This window comes from Thermobia domestica, chromosome 11 (genome assembly GCF_964235325.1).
Source record: "Thermobia domestica chromosome 11, izTheDome1.hap1.1, whole genome shotgun sequence".
Lineage (NCBI taxonomy): Eukaryota > Metazoa > Arthropoda > Insecta > Zygentoma > Lepismatidae > Thermobia > Thermobia domestica.
In genome coordinates, this window is record NC_137464.1 from 100,754,711 (window position 1) to 100,774,310 (window position 19,600).

The 19,600-nt window shown below is 34.2% G+C and overlaps 1 protein-coding gene and 2 long non-coding RNA genes across 4 annotated transcripts in view; 2 read left to right on the forward strand and 1 right to left on the reverse strand.

Annotated features, from left to right (window-relative positions):
* Window positions 1-19,600, reverse strand: part of LOC145664336 (uncharacterized) — a 105,909-nt gene that overhangs the window by 85,771 nt on the left and 538 nt on the right. The window lies entirely within an intron of this gene.
* Window positions 1-19,600, forward strand: part of LOC145664330 (uncharacterized) — a 1,055,818-nt gene that overhangs the window by 70,247 nt on the left and 965,971 nt on the right. The gene's annotated exons all lie outside the window — the stretch shown is intronic.
* Window positions 1-19,600, forward strand: part of LOC145664328 (uncharacterized) — a 353,881-nt gene that overhangs the window by 64,332 nt on the left and 269,949 nt on the right. The window lies entirely within an intron of this gene.

The following is a 19,600-nucleotide window of genomic DNA, read 5'->3' on the forward strand; positions in this document are numbered from 1 at the left end:
GGGCTATTATTTCAAAGAAGAACAATTTTTGTTTTCTACCTTTCACTCAACTATACTTATTTCTAAGCACAGAAACAAAATTCGAGCTCCGTGGAAAATCTTACAGAAAGCTAAAGGATACAGTTATATAAAGGAATACAAAGGCCGGTCCTCGTAAACAAAGTTATAAGAAAAATATTTGGCAAGAAAAGACGCGAAGATACTAGTGAATTTAGAAAGTGACATTTTTTGAAACTTCACAATTGCATTTGTGTTTATTTTTTGAATATTTTTTTTTCAATTTTACTCCAAAATTTTGCATACTAAGTTGACGATGTGTGGCGGTTCCATTTCACGAATATTTTTTGTAAGCCTAGCATTACTTAAATCTTTTGTTTGTGATAAAATAGTATTCTGTAAATTCAAAATTATAAGCAGGAAGCTTCTAAGCAATTTCCTGGCTTCCATTTTAGTAGACATATTATACACAATCGTGGTAGATCTTTAAATGTCGGTACAGAAGAGTTATGTTAACATTATGTATTACGTGCATGTATATATTCATATTGTATCACTCTCTATCTAAACGTTAAGAGATATTTAGATAACCAGACGATATTTTGTCGATCAGAAAGAAAGCTAGACATACAGGGTGCGGCACGTAAAACCGGCCCGTAAAGTGAACACATAAAATGAAATGTAATGTATTGAATATGATTAACTACAACACATAAATTAAATTTAATGTATTGAATATGACTACTCACCTTCACAGCAGCCTTCACAGCAGGTGCTGAAAGTGTCCTCCGCCCACTTCAACACACATGTGAGCACGATTGAGGAGATTCATATATACCCTTGTCAGTTCTTGTGTTGTAATGCTATTGGTGACATCCTGGATCCTGGTCTTGTGTTCTTCAATTGTGTGTGGATTTGTTTCGTATACTCTTCCCTTTAACAGTCTCCATAAGTAAAAGTCACACATGGACAAGTCTGGTGACCGAGGAGGCCACAAGCCTTTGCTGATTGTCCTCTCTGGTGTAAACATCTCATGCACAAGGGACAATGATGCAGCTGATGTGTGGCATGTTGCACCGTCCTGCTGAAAGTAACATAACTGACGCTCCTCTTCGGTCAAGTGTGTATAAAACTCCTCCAGGATTCCCATATACACGTCACTGTTCACTGTCGTCTCAAAGAATATGGGCCCAATAACGCGTGTGGTGAAAATGGCACACCAAACACCAATCTTCTCATCATGCAAGGGTACCTGGTGGATTGCGTGTGGATTTTCTGTCGACCAATACCGGTTGTTTTGGGAATTTACGTACCCAGACAGGTGGAACCACGCCTCGTCACTCATGATGAGATTAGTGGATCCAAGAAACCACTGGCAACATTGCTCAACAGCCATGAACAGAAATGCACCCTCTTCTGCAGGTCAAGCTCCTTCAATTCTTGCACAAGGTTTTAACTTCAGTCCCCTTAAAACACGTCTGCAACTTCTCTCACTCGCATGAACCTGTTGACTCAATCTCCTGGTTGACTTTCGAGGACTTCTTGTCATTATCTCCTCCACCTGCATCTTTAATTCAGGTGTGCAGACAGATGGTCGTCTGTTCCTGGGAGCATTTTGAACCGATCCTGTACGCCGCCATTTTTCAATCAATTCCTGAATGGTGCTTTTTGCTGGCACAGAACGTCCTGGAAATTTCTCCCGAAACAAATTCTTTGTTTTCACAAAAGATCCAGTGAGAATGAACCCTTCAACAATGGCAACACGCTCGGGTATCGAATACGGCATTATCACACACTGACACTCACCCGGCTTAAGACAACGAGGCCTTTTTCTCAACTGGTTTCGACAAGTTTCACTGGCTGCGGCTGCACGTGACTGCTGCAGGTCACGTAAGTCGACCCGACCTCGACACGCCATCTGTTGGTAGGAAGGTAGATTATTTAAGTGTTGCCAAAAACACAATATACCAGAATATTACGACGGGCCGGTTTTACGTGCCGCACCCTGTATAAAGGGCCCCATTACTTCCAATAGCTTGGGGCCATGTCAAACCTAAATCCGGCACTGGTTGGGACATGAAAATGCACGACGTTTAGCATCATACTCGGGCTTGAATGTCTTCAGCTTCCAACTTAGAACTTTCGGTGGGGGAAGCATTAGTATTTGGACGTCTTAAAAAAATATGAAATAAAAATCTCCATCCACATGAATTAAAAACCTTAATAAACGTTTTTATTACTTCTACAGACCCCAGTTGGCGTTTTGCTGAAGCAGGGCCTAGGTTACGTTTATTTTAGGAAAATATATTTTTGTTCATATAATGGTGCATCACCTTAATTTATTTTCAGCTCTTCTGAAAATGGTATGATGGGTTCATTCCATGTTTCACTACCTAAAATGAGGGTACAACATTTCACACAACTAAAATCTTACGACACATATATTATTTCTGGGAGGCACTATTGGTAGACATTTTAATAAAATAAGCCCAGATCATATTTTCGTTTCATTTAAGAGTTTTTTTTTTTCCTTTTGGGTGTAGTGAACGTATTTCATGCTTCATTTACACATTCATGTTCGTATCATGTCATGTGAAGTAAGGAAATTTTACCCTGAATGGGATTCATCCAAGGCTGCGGAGCTTAAATTGGGAAAGCAAGAGAGAACTGTCCCCATATAACTTACGGCACTGTATATCTTAAAGTTTCCGCATTTGAGGGCAAATGTAGCTTGAGCTGAATAGTAGAGAATGGAAGATGATTGTATGTAGATGTATGAAAAGTATAAATATAAAATATTATTATTTAAATTTTGTACATTTTCGTTTTGTAAATTATTCATTGTAGCTTTGGAAAATTCAAGATCGCTAATAAAACTGCAACTGACCAAAGAAGTATATTTTTAAGATTATATATCTGTGGCACAGTTTTGGCTATTTAACATAGTCTTCCTCAGACACATTTTCGTTATCTTTTCGAATTAGATTTTATGAAACAAAGTCGTCCAATTTTTCTCCTTGCCTTATCCTTTCGTTTTTCAACAGCACAATACCCCCCATAAGGTGTCTGAAATATAAGTAAATTTGTTCACTTACTCTGATCTGATTAATCTTACACTGAAAAAAAAAATGAAATGAAATCATTGAGTTTTACGTCCCACAGTTATGCCGGTTAGGCTAAAGAAGACGGTGATTATGAGTAATGAATGAAATGGTGGAATGAATAAAGTGGGAGGAAACGGAAGAACCCCGAGAAAACCCACGCACACGGTGTTTGTTCACCACAAAGTTCACTTGGCGGGGACTGGGATCGAACCCGGGACCCCAAGCACCAGAGGTGAACGCTCTACCACTGAGCCACCGCGGCCCCCTACACTGAATACCATCATAATATTGTGTGCGGTAGCGAGGTAAATGCACTGATGTGCCTTATAGAAACTATTCTATTATCTCATTACCAAGGTTTAATGTACACTAATATCGTAAGTTAGGCCTATATTAATTTAAAATGTAAAGCACTGCCTCATAACAAGAACTCTGTTTTCGTTGAAATGTCAACTTTCTCTTTTTATTTTCGAGCGACGATAAGAGAAAAGAAAGTACGATGCTTGTAAATAAATAAATAAATCTAAACTAAAATATAACAAGTTTATACGTTGCATGGCCGAAAAAAAAAAAAAAAGATTTTTGAATGTCCGTCCGTTCGTATAGAGGTATGATTAAGTACACTTGTCTAGAGAGATGAATGTCTTTTAGATGAAGTTGTCCTAAAACGCCTTATAATTTTATTCATATTTTACAAATAAATGTTTCAGTAACAGCATAACATGATTTAGTTTTAAAAATTGGAGCGAGAAAGTTTAGTGTGGTGATCTGTACCTTTTTCTCTAACCTGTTATGGTAAGCATAATGCAGATGTGTAGACAACCCCATACAAAGTAATCTTTAGGTCTAATTATAGAAATGCATATTTTAAACATGATCTTTATTTCAGTTTGGATGTTTACAAAATTTTAGATCTTTCTCGGTAGTTTTATCTATATTTGTATTGTATACTTTCTAATACAAAAAATTCAATGTGTTTCCAATTATCTATAAAAATATCTTTCAAAAAGATTCACTGCTCCTTAGTAGGATATATATCGGAAAGTACTTCCAATGTTTACATCCCAAAGAATTAATTATAGTACACAGAGATCATACCTTATAAACCAACAATTCATCTTTTCACCTTTTGATTTTATTGATATTGACCAACTTCACGAAATATAAAAAGAATGTTAATAGCTGATTGACATTTACTCATATAAATAGTACACCATTTTATAAAATTCAACGTCATGTACTATTGCAGAACAAATTATTACTTTGGTATTAATATAGTATTATAAGAGTCAGATTCGTATCATTGATGTTCTGTGTTATTAATATACGTCCATTACAGTTAACATTTTTTTAAATGTTGAACAAGATTTAAAATTATGGCATATGTACCGTACGTTTATACTTTGTGGAGTTTTCCTAGACAAATGAATTATGCACAGTATAAGGTTGCTAATCATTAAAGCTGTTTTGTAGGAAATAATTTGATGGAACTAGCCCCTGTCAAATTCTTTTCTTCATTGTCCTGAGAAATATAGATTATACACACAGTAAAGGGATAGTAGTGAAATATTTGTTAGTGAAATGGAGTCTGAACAAAGTGTGTGAAGATTGTTTTTCAGACAATTGGCGGGAAAGCCTACCCCTCTAGATACTGCGCTGTCTAGGTTTCCCAAGTAGAAATTAATTATATCATAGTGAAAGGTTGATTATGAAATATTTATTTGTGAAATATGTATTAGGAAAATTGAGCTGTTTAGTCTTATAAAACGCCTGTGTCCGTTCGTCCATCCGTCTGTCTGTGACAGGTATCAGGAGCAAAAACACTAAGAGATATTGAAAAGTGATTTTTGCAATCGATTCAGTGTCCCAAGAATAGGATCCATCTCTTCCGTTAATTCTTTATTCAAAATGAAAGTGATATAAATTAACCATTTCTGGTTTCAACGGTAATCACCATAGAAAAAAAAAAAAAAAAAAAACAACAATAACATATAGCGAGAAATGGTTTGATGCAATCGACTCAGCGTCTCAAGAGATCGTAAAATTACCAACCACAAAACTCTACCAAAACATGTAGTGGTTGAAATATTTTGATGTCAATACTGATTTATTTAAAGCAACAACAGAAAAATATATTGAGAAGCGGGTTCTACCAATAAATTCAGCGTTGCAAGAATAGGTTTTACCTCCAGCGGTAACTCTCTATTCAAAATGGAAATGATAGTAATCAACCATTTCCAGTTTCAACGTTTGTCACCATAGAACAAAACCGGTAATACTAACAAATAGGGAAAAGCAATTCCTTCCAAACGATTCAGCGTCTCAAGTGATCATCACCACCCGCAACACTACCCAAACCGGAAGCGTTTAAAATTTGCTAGTATTTCCGGTTTTAATACTGATTTTCATAGAGAAAAACTGTAAAAGATATCAAGAAGCTTTTTTTTTCCTTTTCAGTTGATTCAGCGTTCTAAGAGTAAGTTTCATTTTTTCCTCTACCCCTTTACTCAGACCGATCATGGTAGGAATGAAACCTTTCCGGTTTCAACATTGATCGTCATAAGAAAAAAAAAGTGTAATGTAGCTAGCTACAACTGAAATTTTTCAATCGATTCACCGTCTAAAGAGAACGTATTATCACTACTCGCACTACCCTACGGCAGGGGCGGATCCAGGGGGCGGGCGATCGGGGCGATTGCCCCCCCAGAAACTTTCTTATTTTATATATATAAATAAAACCCATCCCAAAGTTTGGAGCCGTTTAAACAGCATTACAAACCCCCCCAGAAATCGGTCTGGATCCGCCCCTGCCCTACGGAAAGCGACAGTGATTGCAACTTCTGGTTTCGATATTGATTTTCATATAGTAAAAAGAGTAAGAAATACTGATTTAGCGCACAAGCTAAATTCTATAGCGAAGTTCTATCCTTAATCTTACTTCTGTATTGCAATCAGTTGTTATAGTTGTACTACTTCAAGTTTGAGTATGGAACTTGCGTCGTTTAGAAGTTTACTGTAGTTTCGCGCGCTCTGAAACGAAACTCATTTATTAGTAGTAGGATCATGCAGAAGTGGAACATACGATATTGTAATTTTAGTATATTTGTATATATTTCTGTCCGTCTGTTCGTCCGCTACTCCAAACGAAAAATCTTCAATTCTGTTTTATACAATTCGTTTACATCTTCAATGTAAAGCTAACTTTAACTTCGCTATCCATATTTTCTACTATTGATAAAAAGGTGTAAAAGTTAGACATCTAGCCGTCAGATAACAGCAAACATTTTTCAGTGGTGACATCTACCGGATGAAATTGAAACTTCTAGTTTGTGATCCTTTTCACTGTCTCCCAGAGGTTATTATTATTATTATTATTATTATTATTATTATTATTATTATTATTATTATTATTATTATTATTATTATTATTATTATTATTATTGCTGCTGCTGCAAAATAAAACAAATAAAAAATAAATTACCCTTCTGGATTTTGACGTCAGAAACGAGTTTGTCATACTGGAATGTTATTAGTACGTTAGTATGAAATATGAATGAAAACTTGCTGTCATTTTTTAAAAAATCGTAATTTTTCATCCTCAAGTAGAGCATTCTTGTTAAAAGTTAAGGAAAGTTTGCCCTTTTCAATCTCATATAAACCTGAAGTTCAAAATTCATCGATATATTGATAGATGTAATCTCTATATTCTTGCATTCACTGGCGTCGTTAGCTTTTAAATATTGGGCGTGAGGGAGGGTACATGTTATGTTCCACACGCGTAAGTTACTTCGTAACTGAATACTATGGTTTGTTATGGTTTAATTTGATAAAAAAAAATTAATGATTTATTGTAACATGTGAAAAAAATTATTCATAAGAATACAAATACATATGAGCGAAGCTATGTGGGGTTAGAAGATACAAAAGATACATTCAAAATTTTGCTTATAGAATGAGAAAAAAACAGTACTCTATGCTCTGGAGAAACGATATGGAAAACGCTGTGTTCTGAAAAAATATCCTTTCCCTAATTAAATTCTGAGTTTGCCCAATATTTACATACGATCTTCAAGGCTTATAGCAACAATTCTACAAATTTGGCTATTTTACCTGGAAATAAAAAACACGATTCATGTGACAATAATACGCATTTAATGGAGAAAGATTAATTAATTTACCGAACGACCAAACAACAGTCATCTAAATTATGAATTTCATTTCTCAGTGGCCAGTATTAAACTATGTCATTTTTTGAATCAAAAATTACAGCAACTTTTTTGTCGTCAACACGCTCCAAAAGGTCTTGATGAGTAAGTCTCTTCTGGGTCATAGTAGAAGGCATCATGTGGCAAATAGTATTGAAAATTCCTTCTGCTTTACAGCTTGAATTCGGTAAAACCGACAGCAGTCGAAGAAGTTTACTCACATTTGAAACTAAACTTCTTTCTTCGAAGCTCATTTCAGGATTTTTAGGATTTTACGATTTTAGATTTCTGGGCTTTCAGCATCTAAGACCATTTAGCCCTTCACGATTTGAGGGATGACGTCCCTCGGCGAGCACACAATCCGGGGAAAGGGAAGGAAGAAAGGATTGGGGAAGGAAGGAAGCGGCCTGGGACCTATAAATTAGGTACCACCCCGGCATTTGCCTGGTGTGAATGAGAAAAACCCAGGAAAACCTCACTCAGGGTGGCTGGCCTGAAAAAGCGTGTTACACTTTTTCGACCGAGTGCCCCCACCGGGAATCGAACTTGGGACAAGCTCATTTCAGGAAGGCAAATGCTGCATTCTTAACAATAGCAATGTTCTTATTTCGGGAATAACAAGATTATTGCAACTTTCACCTGCTTCCATCATTGGTAGAGCTGCTAAATTCCTGGGTATTCTTTAATCCCAGAAGAGCTGTTATTGGTTAATCATCTCTTAGTATTTATTCTCTTCTTAAGTAGTCTTCTGTAAATTTATATGCACAAAATAAAATTTAGGTTGAGGCACTGTACCTGCTGTTAACGTCTTTTCTGCAGTTTCTTTAGTCTTCGGAGGGTTCTGGAAGAAGAAGTTCTTTAATTTTTTCTCACAATTCGCAAATGCCACAAAATACTTTTCTTCAGAACGTAAGTCACTAATGCACTTGAGATCAATTTCACAGATTTCAGATGTTCTGTCAGAATAACATTCATTCCTTGAAATGTTTTGTTCAGTAATTCAAGATAGGATAGCAATTCAATACTCATAATGCAACCAAGATTAACAGTTTCGTTTTCGAAATTCTGAGGAAAATCACTAACTTTCTGGTACTTGTCTTCAACTAATTCCTTCAGAGTTTGAGGTATTATTTCATATTTATTTATAGCTTCCATGTGTAACAGCCACCAATCTGGACACAGAGAACATATCTTCGAAATGTTTCTCAAAAGACCACATTCAACTTGTTCCTGAATATAATGAAATTTATCTTTTTTCTTTGGGAGACTGACTGAAGATACTGCCAAGTTTATTAATCTACTGAACTGAGTTTTTGACTGCACGCGATACATCAACACTATGCTTTATAAATAAAGTTACATAGCGGGCATCGCAATGCACATACAGTGCAAGGGGCTGTTTGAAATAGATTTATAGATTCCAGATTATACAAAAAAGTGACGTAACAAGGATATAATTAAATGAGCTAGTATGTCAGAATATACAGATGCAGAAGAACAGCAACTTTTATGCTAAAGTTTTTAATAATCTGCTTCAAGTTTTAATACTGTAATTTACCCAAATTATATTAATCCATCGTAGAAGAAATGAAACGTTGATATGATGCATTACTAGGGTTTGCGTATTTGTTAAAGAAATTGGAGGTAACTCTCACAAATTGTCTATGTTATAGGCCTGACTTAATCAAACTAGTAGCAATGTCTCTTGGTCTACCAGTAGAATACCGGGCAGTTGGCAATCATAGACATGATATAGAATTATGTCCCACCTGTCCGCCCGCTTTAAAATTGCCTGTGCTTGTAATTATAAATGAAGGGACCTACAGAAAAACAATCGATATGTGGAGATAATGAAATGTGTAAACCTTTTGAAAAATATCTACCAATCCAAAGTAAAAAAAGTACTTTTTCCACATACCTAACGTAAGTCACATTGTTCTTGAAATTGTTTCAAATTATTGAGTGCTGTGTCCCAAAAATACCTTATCGGGAATTATTCGCAACAAATCAATCAATGCGGATCATAATAATTATTTGGCTACCTTTGAGATCTTATAAATGGATCTAGGAGCTTCTACATCAATGTTTCTCAAGCTACCTCCAACGTGGATAGGCGTAAAGAGAGTGCAAGTGGATAGCAAGCTATTAACATAATTTAATCTACACTAGTAATTACAAATTTTATACATGTTGTAATTAAAAACTATAAATTAAATATCATACAAATAGATAATAAGTATCGAGTAAGAACTATGTATCCATTAGGAACAAACTTTGTAAATTAAGTAGTAATAATAATAATATCTAATACACTAAGATGGTATGCAAACCATTTCCTGGAATTAAATATACATTGCTAAAATTATTATTATTATTATTATTATTATTATTATTATTATTATTATTATTATTATTATTATTATTATTATTGAAGATTTGGGGATTTAGTACTGCATCTCAAATAACAAAAGGGGTCAGATAAACAAGGAGAGAAGCGTGGACTATGCAGGGTTCACGACGAAGGGTGTCGAGACGTAAGGTTGAGAACCACATAGTTAGATTATAGCAAGGTGCATATTCTTAAACGAAGCCTTCTATCATCTACTACAGAATATATTAATTTTAGTAGTTTTGCATGATATTTTTCATGTAAGAGATTTCAAAACAGAAAGCGAACATACAGTTTTCTCTGTAAAATACTCGTATTCTATGATCCTATGAATTTTCATTTACTACTTTAACATTATATAACTTAATTGATATTTAATGTAATCTCATATGGATTATTTTTAAGTGAGCTGCAACATTAAACATACGAGGTGATCATGAGAAAGGAAAACACGAACAAAAGCGTTATGATCTTCCGTGAGTCTTAAGAATTTATTCTTGACATTTAATGCTGTTTTTATACAAGAACAGAACTTCTTTAAGGAGTTGTGTTTAGCAAAATCTTCTTTATATGTTTACTCTGTCCGTGTCCTCGTTCAGGAAACTAAATCTTAAGAAGCATTTGTTGGATCACCATTAATTTTGGCCAAAAAGTAGAGGTTCACAATGTTAGCAAACAAGTTCGTTGATGTAGATGATCCATGCAGTTGATCCCAAGATATGAACAATCAAAAATGAGTTTTCTTTATATTCGTATGGGAGTAATTATAACTATCATACTTGCCTGAGATTAGCGGGTTAGTATAATGCTCAGGATACAAAATACTAATTTGTCTGTGGAATATAACGGTAAAGTGAAAATAAATGACTTTTTACTTGACAAATTTTGTTGTCAAATATTCATTCACCTTACTAAACTTCTAAAGTGAGGGAATTGGAGGATAAAGGGGAATGCAAAGAACCAAACTCCAATTTTTACGTTGTGAACATTGTGACACTCCTACTTGTACTTTTAAGGTACGGTAATTATTTACAACAAATTATCTAGTACCAATTAATGACATACGCGAAGAGGTTAAATGACTTAGAGGGGGTTCAGAGAAATCTGTCTTCTGCCGCGTGTCACTCAGTTACTTGAGAATTTTAAATTATGCTATGCACAAGTCTTATTGCAAGTCTAATAGAACCTCCCTATATCTGTTGACAAACATTAAGGATAAAACAACAACGGATTCAGTACCCCAGGGATACGTTCTGCCCTCTTTTTTAACCACCTACTCATAAAATGAAATGAAATGAAGTCTTTAAATTTTACGTCTCACGATTATGCCGGCTAGGCTAAAGGAGGCGGTGATTATGAGAAATGAATGAAATGGTGGAATGAAGAAAGTGGGAAGAAACGGGAGAACCCCCAGAAAATCCAGGCACACTGTGTTTGTTTACCACAAAGTTCATTTGGCGCGAGCTGGGATCGAATCAAGGACATCATGCACCAGAGGTTAACGCTTTACCACTAAGCCTCCGCGGCTCCCACCATCCATTCATATTGAAAGTGGTAGGAACATACCATTTTCGGTTTCAACAATCATCACCTTAACGCAAAAAAGATCAAGATAATGAGATGCATTAAAAAAGAAGAAACATTAGAATGATATCTCCCCAAAATAGGTTCTATCAGAAATGGGACTCTACTACCTAAGGTTAGTGTTGCCAGGACGAGACGAATATAGTACGTAAATTTTGCGGAAGTCACGTCTCGATTTTCGAGGTTTTCTCGTCTCGTCTCGTTTTGTACATCTATGCACAACATTTTTTGCTCTATTTTTTTTTTAAATTTCATCTCTCTAATTTAGAAGTTAACAAAATTCTTCCGCATAACGAGAGTTCCGCATAACGAAGGATTGCTAGAACAACTTGTAAACGATAAGTTTTTATAATATGAATTATGTAATACTAAAACAGTGTTTGAGATCTAAGAGTTGGGTGAACTAGTATTTCTCACGAAAGCTCATGAATTTTCTCGTGATTCTCCTTCCGTAAACGAGACGAGAATTTATGTACTATTTAGTTTTGTCTCCAATTAAAAAAAAAATACTTCTCGTCCCAATTTTTTGTCTCAATTTCGAGATGAGCTCGTTTCGTGGGCATCACTACCTTGAGTAAATCCAGAAACAGTAGAAATCTAATATAATTTCCGGTTTCAAATTTGATCCTCATAGAATATAAACTGTATAAGATAGCAAAAAGAAAAAAAAAACTGCTTTTAATGTGGATTCAATGTTCAAGAACAGATTCTGTCTACAACATTATATGTCTACTGAAGCCGGAAATAATAGGTGTAGTAACTCCGATGTCAATGTTGGCTCCACACAGTTTGGAAATCTATCATAGTTTCAGAACATAAAATGAAACTCACTTGTTTGTACAAGAAGAGACGGCTATTTTTAGTAGCAATCGCAAGAAAGCAAAGAATGTGTTGAGAAAGTATGTCACGTGATGCATAGGAAAATGAATAGATAATAATGATTCTCAGTGCTTCATAGTACAGTGTTTTGCCTCTGATAGGAAAGTTAACTTCGTGTATAGCCATCTTATCGTTGTTCCTTTTATATAGTTAATAAGAATGAGGTATAAATAGAACCTCATGTTTTGTTGAAAATCCGATTATACAGGGTGGTCCGGAAGTGGGCGTACCCCTAATTGGTGTTTTCTGAAGGTTTTACGTTTTACTTACTTTTGTTTGGTAACATTGCTTAGCATTGTTTGGTAACATTGGTATCCATGTTCATTTGTTTTCTGCTGAATCAGATAACCTAATTACCTGAATCAGACGTTTCCTTGCCGTTGGATTGGAAGAGGTTGTGCATCTTCACTAGCTCCCTTTGCCTGGTCTACAAGAAGTCCCAATCTGATGACACCAGACAATGCTGTCTGGGGTTTCATAAAGGAACAAGTAAGATACACTCGATATCACACAACGCAAAAATTATGAGTAGCTGTGGAACACGCCTTCACCCTCGTGACTTCTGAGTATCTCCGCAAAATATCTGCGAGAACTTGGCGCAGAATTAAGCTGTGTTACGACATGGATGGTGATCATACCTATGTTTATGACTCTTAAGACTTCAAGGTAACTGTGTACAGATATTCTACCATAACTAACACTATACTGTTTAAACTAGAGGGGGGTACGCCCACTTCCTTAGCACCCTGTACTAGGGCCTATTATTTACATAGTGGCAAACAAGAAAAAACCTCATAGATTTCCTTTTGTTAATAATTTTGGAAGGAATTGACCAAGTAAAATATTTTTTCGATAATATTCAGAAATTTATAATCAGAAATATTATATGATAGATATTGACAAATACTGCCATAACATTTTAAGGATTGGTATGCACTTCTGTTGATCATTTCAACATACGTCACAAAAATCTCAAATAAAAAAAAATTGATATTATCTATGAAGAACATGTATTCCGGAGCTGATTTCTATCACGAACTTATACTAGAGTAATTAATGTATTTGTTTCTTTGTTTAGCTTTAGTCTTATACCTTGCAGATACTGTTCAAAGTTGACACAAAGAATATGGGCTATAACATTTTAACGTAATGAAAATTCGTTATTGGTGAAATCCACATATGGAATATCAAATCAGTGTATCAGATAAACTCCCTGTATAATAATAATAATAATAATAATAATAATAATAATAATAATAATAATAATAATAATAATAATAATAATAAAACTACGCTATCTGAAAATTTTCGTCAAAAATAAGTATTTTGAGTGTTGAAATATTGTCTGTCATTAACGATATTGAATGACAAATATAAATATAGGCCACTGCATTAAATTTTTTCGCTCCAATTTCTTAAACCAAATCATGTTGTGCTGTAGTTAATTATACATTTTGTTTGTTTGGTTGTTTAGTTTAGCGTCCCTTTCAGCAGCGAGGCTATATGAGACGTGGACCTACTGATTAACGTGGAGTCCGAACCACATGAGCTCCAGCCGGGAATCGAACTCGGGTCTCTCACGCCAATAATTAAACATTTTGTTGTGAAATACTAACAAAATTATTAGACGTTTTTGGAAAATTCACCCCAAAAAGTAAATAATCCCTGCGGATTTTTCCATAGTAAAATGACTTATGCAATATCTTAAGGTTATTAATAAGATGTTTGTACATAAAATAACATAATTGCAGAACTTACATTTCACAAAATTGTTAAGAAATTCATCTACCCCTTGTGGATACTCTTATGGAAGTTATTTATGCAACATTGTAGGAATATGAATGAAATATTTATTTATGAAATACGATCAAATCGCCTGTGTCGTTTTCGAGAATATAGTCTGAAAAGAATCTCACCCCAAGAGTGAACTACCTCTTGTAAAGTTATTCATAAGGAGTAAAATACATTTAATACATATTTAATTAATAACAGTATACGTAGAGTTGTTAATGAAATATGAACAAAATCACCCTTAGTTGTTTCTGGAAAAAATCGTCCGGAAAAAGTTTCCTCCAAGAATAAACTACTCTTAAGTAGATCTTTCTAGGACAAGGAGTTATGCCATATTGTCAGGTCATTAATGAAATATTTATTTGTGAAATATAAACAAAAATCGCCTGAGTAGTTTTCGAAAAAAAGTCATCCGAAAAACTCACCCCAAGAATAAACTATCCCTCCTTGATTTTTTTCCAGAGATATAGCTTATAACACTGTATAGGGTTCTTGTTCAAAAATTGATTTATGAAATAAACAAAATTGTTAGAGCTGTTTTTCAGAAAATCGTAAATTTTAATTTTCATCCTTCAGTAAACTATTTTTAATTGTAAGGGTAGGAAGAAAATTAGAACCCCCCTTGGAGAAATACATGAAAACCTTAAGCTTAAAATTTGATTTCGATACGTTGAGCGGTCTCTAGACGATATATAAGAACGAACGGGTGAACAGGTTGACAGTTATCAAAGAATTATTTTTTCAGTATGTATGAGACATGAAACGTGTAAATTCATTGAAATCTCCAATTCGAATTTTTTTTCACGATCATTATACTTTCTTTTCTGTTTTCATCGGTCAAAAAATAAATAAATGAAGAAAGAAAGAAAGAAAAAGAAACAACGATCCATTCGATAAAACAAAACGCAACCCTAGTAGCGTAATTACCGTTTCAAGAATTTTCTATAGAAATTTGTATCACCATATTAAAATGCTAATAATATATATAGTAGCAGAAAGTTAGTAAGATCGTTAGAACCAGTTTCGAAAGTTTTCAGAGAAAATGAGTTCACTTTGAAAATTTCAGAAACTGAAGATGAAGTGTGTAACCCTCCCCTCCTCAGGTAAAACACTTTTTTGTGGATCATTAATAGAAATTGCCCTTCTGTTTCAAAAATACATAAGTAAGTAAATAAAAATATTACAAACTCCCACTTTGTGAAAATACGGTAATAATCTTTAAAGTTTTGGTCCTAAGAATGAACTAATCTTATTTCGGAATACTGAGGTGAACATTCAAACTAAAGATGAATGGAAATAAGAAATGACGAAAACTTAATAATGAGAAATTCCATACCATTTACCAAACATTGTTAGGGGTCATCAAGTCGAGGAGGCTCAGGTGGGCAGGAAGAATGAAAGAAAGTAGGAACGTTTTCAAAATTTAACTGGAAATCCGATTAGAAACCGACCATTAAGAAGACCTAGGTGCATATGGGAGAAGGTTAAGATGGATCTCGCAGAAATAGGAGTACAAAATAGAAACAAAATAGGTATCCAGTTGGCTAAGGACAGAAGTCAATGAAGAGTTTTTGTGAACGCGACGTTGAACATTTGCATTCCATAATCCATAGAGTTAATTAGTTAGCTATTTTTGGATATTGGGGGAAAATAGAAAAAAATAAACAAAAATTGAGACTACCATTCAAAAACCTTAGATAGTTATCCTTTACAACTGCATCTCCCACATAAGGAAGACACGAAATAGAGGAAGGCCAGAGTTTTGATGATGAGTAATGAGCTAAAATCCTTTAGAAATTAAGGAGGATAGAGGGTGCCTTTAATGAGAGCTAACTCTTCTGTTATCCGCATACCCCATAAATTAGAGAAAGCCTTAGCTAATTTAGACTTTAGAGTTTTAAAAACAAAGAAATCTTCCGAAGCGAGAGTGTCCAGTTGGTAACTCCCATATTCTTCTACAGAAGAAGCCTTTTTATAGAATGCACTATTTTCTGTATAAAATTAATAATAGAGATAACCTGTTGTTATGGTTTTGTACAGTACAAAGTGATATGAACCTCAAGCTTTATAAAACCTGTTTAAATTAGGTATTTGTGTAAGATGATTATGAAAGATAAGTAATTTCCCCTAGACAGTTACTTATACTTAGATGATAAACGAGCTTCAATATATAATTTTATGTATTCTAATTTTTAAAAATGTTTGTCAAATCTTTTGTCCACGAGAGACGGATTTATTCAGAGCGCACTGACTGATAGAGATCCATATTATATTGATAGAGAGGAAGAAGTATAAATAATTAATAAGACACAAAATAATAATATTATATTTCACAAACAAAAACTAACTTGAGATGGAGAGAGATAAACGAATGAACATTCATGTAAAATAAATTTATATAGCATTTATTTGACAATAGTTCTCAATTTCCTGGATGTGATAGTATAGTTCTAGAGTTTATATTTTGAATTAAAGTCTGTAAAATAGCTAAGATCTTAGTGATTATGGCTTCATTACACAAATATTCACTTCATGTTAATTGATATTCTTCTAATATTTAAGATTTGCTAATGTTTTATATCATCAAGCCAGAGTTTTCGCGGAGGTATGATTTATTTATATTCGCTAAAATATTGGATTAATTTGTTTGTTTCAAGACTCCAAGCTTCTATTGTAGCTTAAAAAAAAAAAAAAAAAAAAAAAAAAAACTACAAATTTCTTAAGGAAACCAGTTAAAAATAAAGAATAACAGCACTAGTTGTTGTCTGTTGTACGTATTTTTAGAATTATATAATTTTTATGCAAAACATTGAATTATGATACATGGTAAAATCTTATTGTATCTAGAGATACATACTAATTAATTGTTATAAAATCTTATTCTTACAAATTTCTCCAAATAGGAGATTTTAATAGGAAGTTTGTCTTCATGATAGAACAAATTATTGCAGACTCATGCTTAAAGGCAGAAATATCATTTTAGATTTTCCTAGAGGAGGGCAAGATTATTCACTCATTAGAATTTCACGGCTTTTGTCAGTATATTACTGCATAATTAATAAAAACACGCATTTACTAAGTTCAGCGGGGAGGAGCAAGTGCCCTCTCCTGTCCTCCTCAAACGACGCTCCTGGTTTGATGTTTCAGAGTTTTGATATTAGTAGATATAGCCACATCTATATAACAAATTACATTAATAACAATTTTTGTAAGGAAGTATTATTTAATGCATTTTATCACTACAAGGTTAAGAGGTCTAAATTGGTATCAATTAACTGGGAGAATCTACATTTATATAAAATACGATTTGCTTATATTTATATCAGGCACGTAGCAAGGGGGCAGGTCCGGGGGGTCCAGGGAATTTGAAATTTCTAGAAAAGTAACGGAATTTTCAGACTTTCTGCTACTAGTTGGGGAGACTTCAAGCTTTCGAAAGCATAGTGCTATTCTGTAACAGCGTAGACATTTTTTTATCATAATTTTTCGTTGTTGCTTCTTTGCATTATCAAACATGTTATTTCAGAAACAGTTTTGTACTGCTCCTTTAACCTGTCATTTGGAACAGACAGTAGTTGACGGAATAATGAAAACAAAAAAAGTTATGTGGAAAGAAAGTTTTGTTCACATTTGATTCAGCAGAGAAGGGAAAGCAAATATTGTAAAATATTTTGCAATACATTATTGAATATGTACATTTTATAATATTGAATGTGCTTTTTATAATAGTTGAGGTCATAATGAAAGTAAAATAGTTATATTTGAATGAACAGAGAAAGGAGCTTAGATATTTTAAAATCCTTTTCAATACTTGTTTTATTCTTTTACTCGAGATTTCTTCATAGTTTGTTATTAAATACTAACATATCCTCATTTTATTGTCCTAACAAACCTAGATATGTTGCCAATAAAGTACTTTAGATTGATCGACCTCCTGGTCCTTCAGTATTTCATGTTACTCCCCCTCCCCACATTACGAAATCCTGGCTAAACGAACCAATATATGCTCCAGTAAAATAGAATAATCGAGCCCCTGGTGTGATGACTACAGTACTTCATGTCACGGACCCCACCCCCCTTTACGAAATCCTAGCTACGTGCCTGATGTATATATTTAAAAAAAATAATTGAATCGTATTAATGGCTTGTGTTAATTTGAAGCGCAGATGTGCTCTATTCCAAAGCTGTTTTAGGATATTGCCTTATACCGCTCCATTACTGCCAAACAAAATTCAGAAATAGAACATACTTGGACGCGATGAGACGAAAAAGCTAATTTTCCAACCTTGTGTTCATGTTGTAAATCTGACGACACACACCTTAAAAATATTTTTGCTTGTTTATGTAATCATACAATATTTTGTAGATAAACCTAACTGTTCAGTGATCATTAGCTGAGTATAAGACAGGAATCACATTTCAATTAGTTTTTCAATTGTCAGTTGCCCGATTTTTATTTTATTTTTTTAAAATTATTTGTTATTTGTTAAGTTATTGAAGTTCAGCGTCCCGTTTTAGCAACGATGTTATGCTAGACGTAAACTTACAGTTTAAGTCTAAATCCAAACCGCAGTAATACGTTCAATATTGTTTCACCAGGAATCGAATCTGAAGCCCTATGAACCAAAGGTTCGGCCGCAGTAGTCACTAGACCAAAGGGGAGGGCCGTTTAATGTTATCGTTTGCATAATGCGTTAGACAATTTTTTTCTCCTACGAAAAGAAAGTTGTATTTGAATCTGCCTATTTTGGAACTTAACAAGTTCTAACTGAACTAAAGTAATACAAAAGAAGGAATAAATATGATACCTTAGGTGCTTTGTTCAATATAAAGTAAAGTGGTCGGATGACATAGTCAAGTGGCCTAAAGCTGCCTCCATGGGTTCGAATCCCGCTCTGGGTAATGCTGTAATGCATTGTAATTTAACCAGGGGTCTCTGGTTGGATCCGAGCTCGCGCTAAGTGAGCTTTGTGGTGGACAAACACCGTTAAACCTCGAGGTTCTCCCGTTTCCTTCTACTTTCCTCATTCCACCATTTCATTCATTTCTCATCATCACCGTCCCCTTTAGCCTACCCGGCATAACCATGGGACGTAAAAATGAAAGTTTTCGTTGCAATTTAATCACCCATTTCACTATCGACATTAATTTATCATAGTCCTCTTCAATCTATTGAGCGAAATCGTTGTACATAAAACTAAAAATTACATCACAATCATAAGTTATAATGCTAGAATAATCAATTTCAATGTATTTTGCTACTTCTTTGTTACAGCAGTTTTATTTATTTATTTACTGACTGCATCCTTTAAGCTTAATGATTCTGCATTGTATAACAAGCAGGAAGCTGGTTTCCACTCTTAACCAGCCAGTCAGCCTTTCTAACTAGCATTTTAGTTCACAGTATAGATACAGTCACGTTCTTAACCCCGGGTGGACTATGTAATTTTGTGATTGACTTAAACAACTAGATACATAGTGAAACTAAAATATGTAACGAGCGATAGTAATGTGCGTTCTGGATTCAAATAACTCTTAAATAAAACATAAAAAAAACTGAATTGCAGCTCTGTAGCTCATAAAGAGCTTTGATTAACTAGGCGACGCGCTTTCAATTAGGTGATCACTACATCGATTCCGGTGATCAGTAC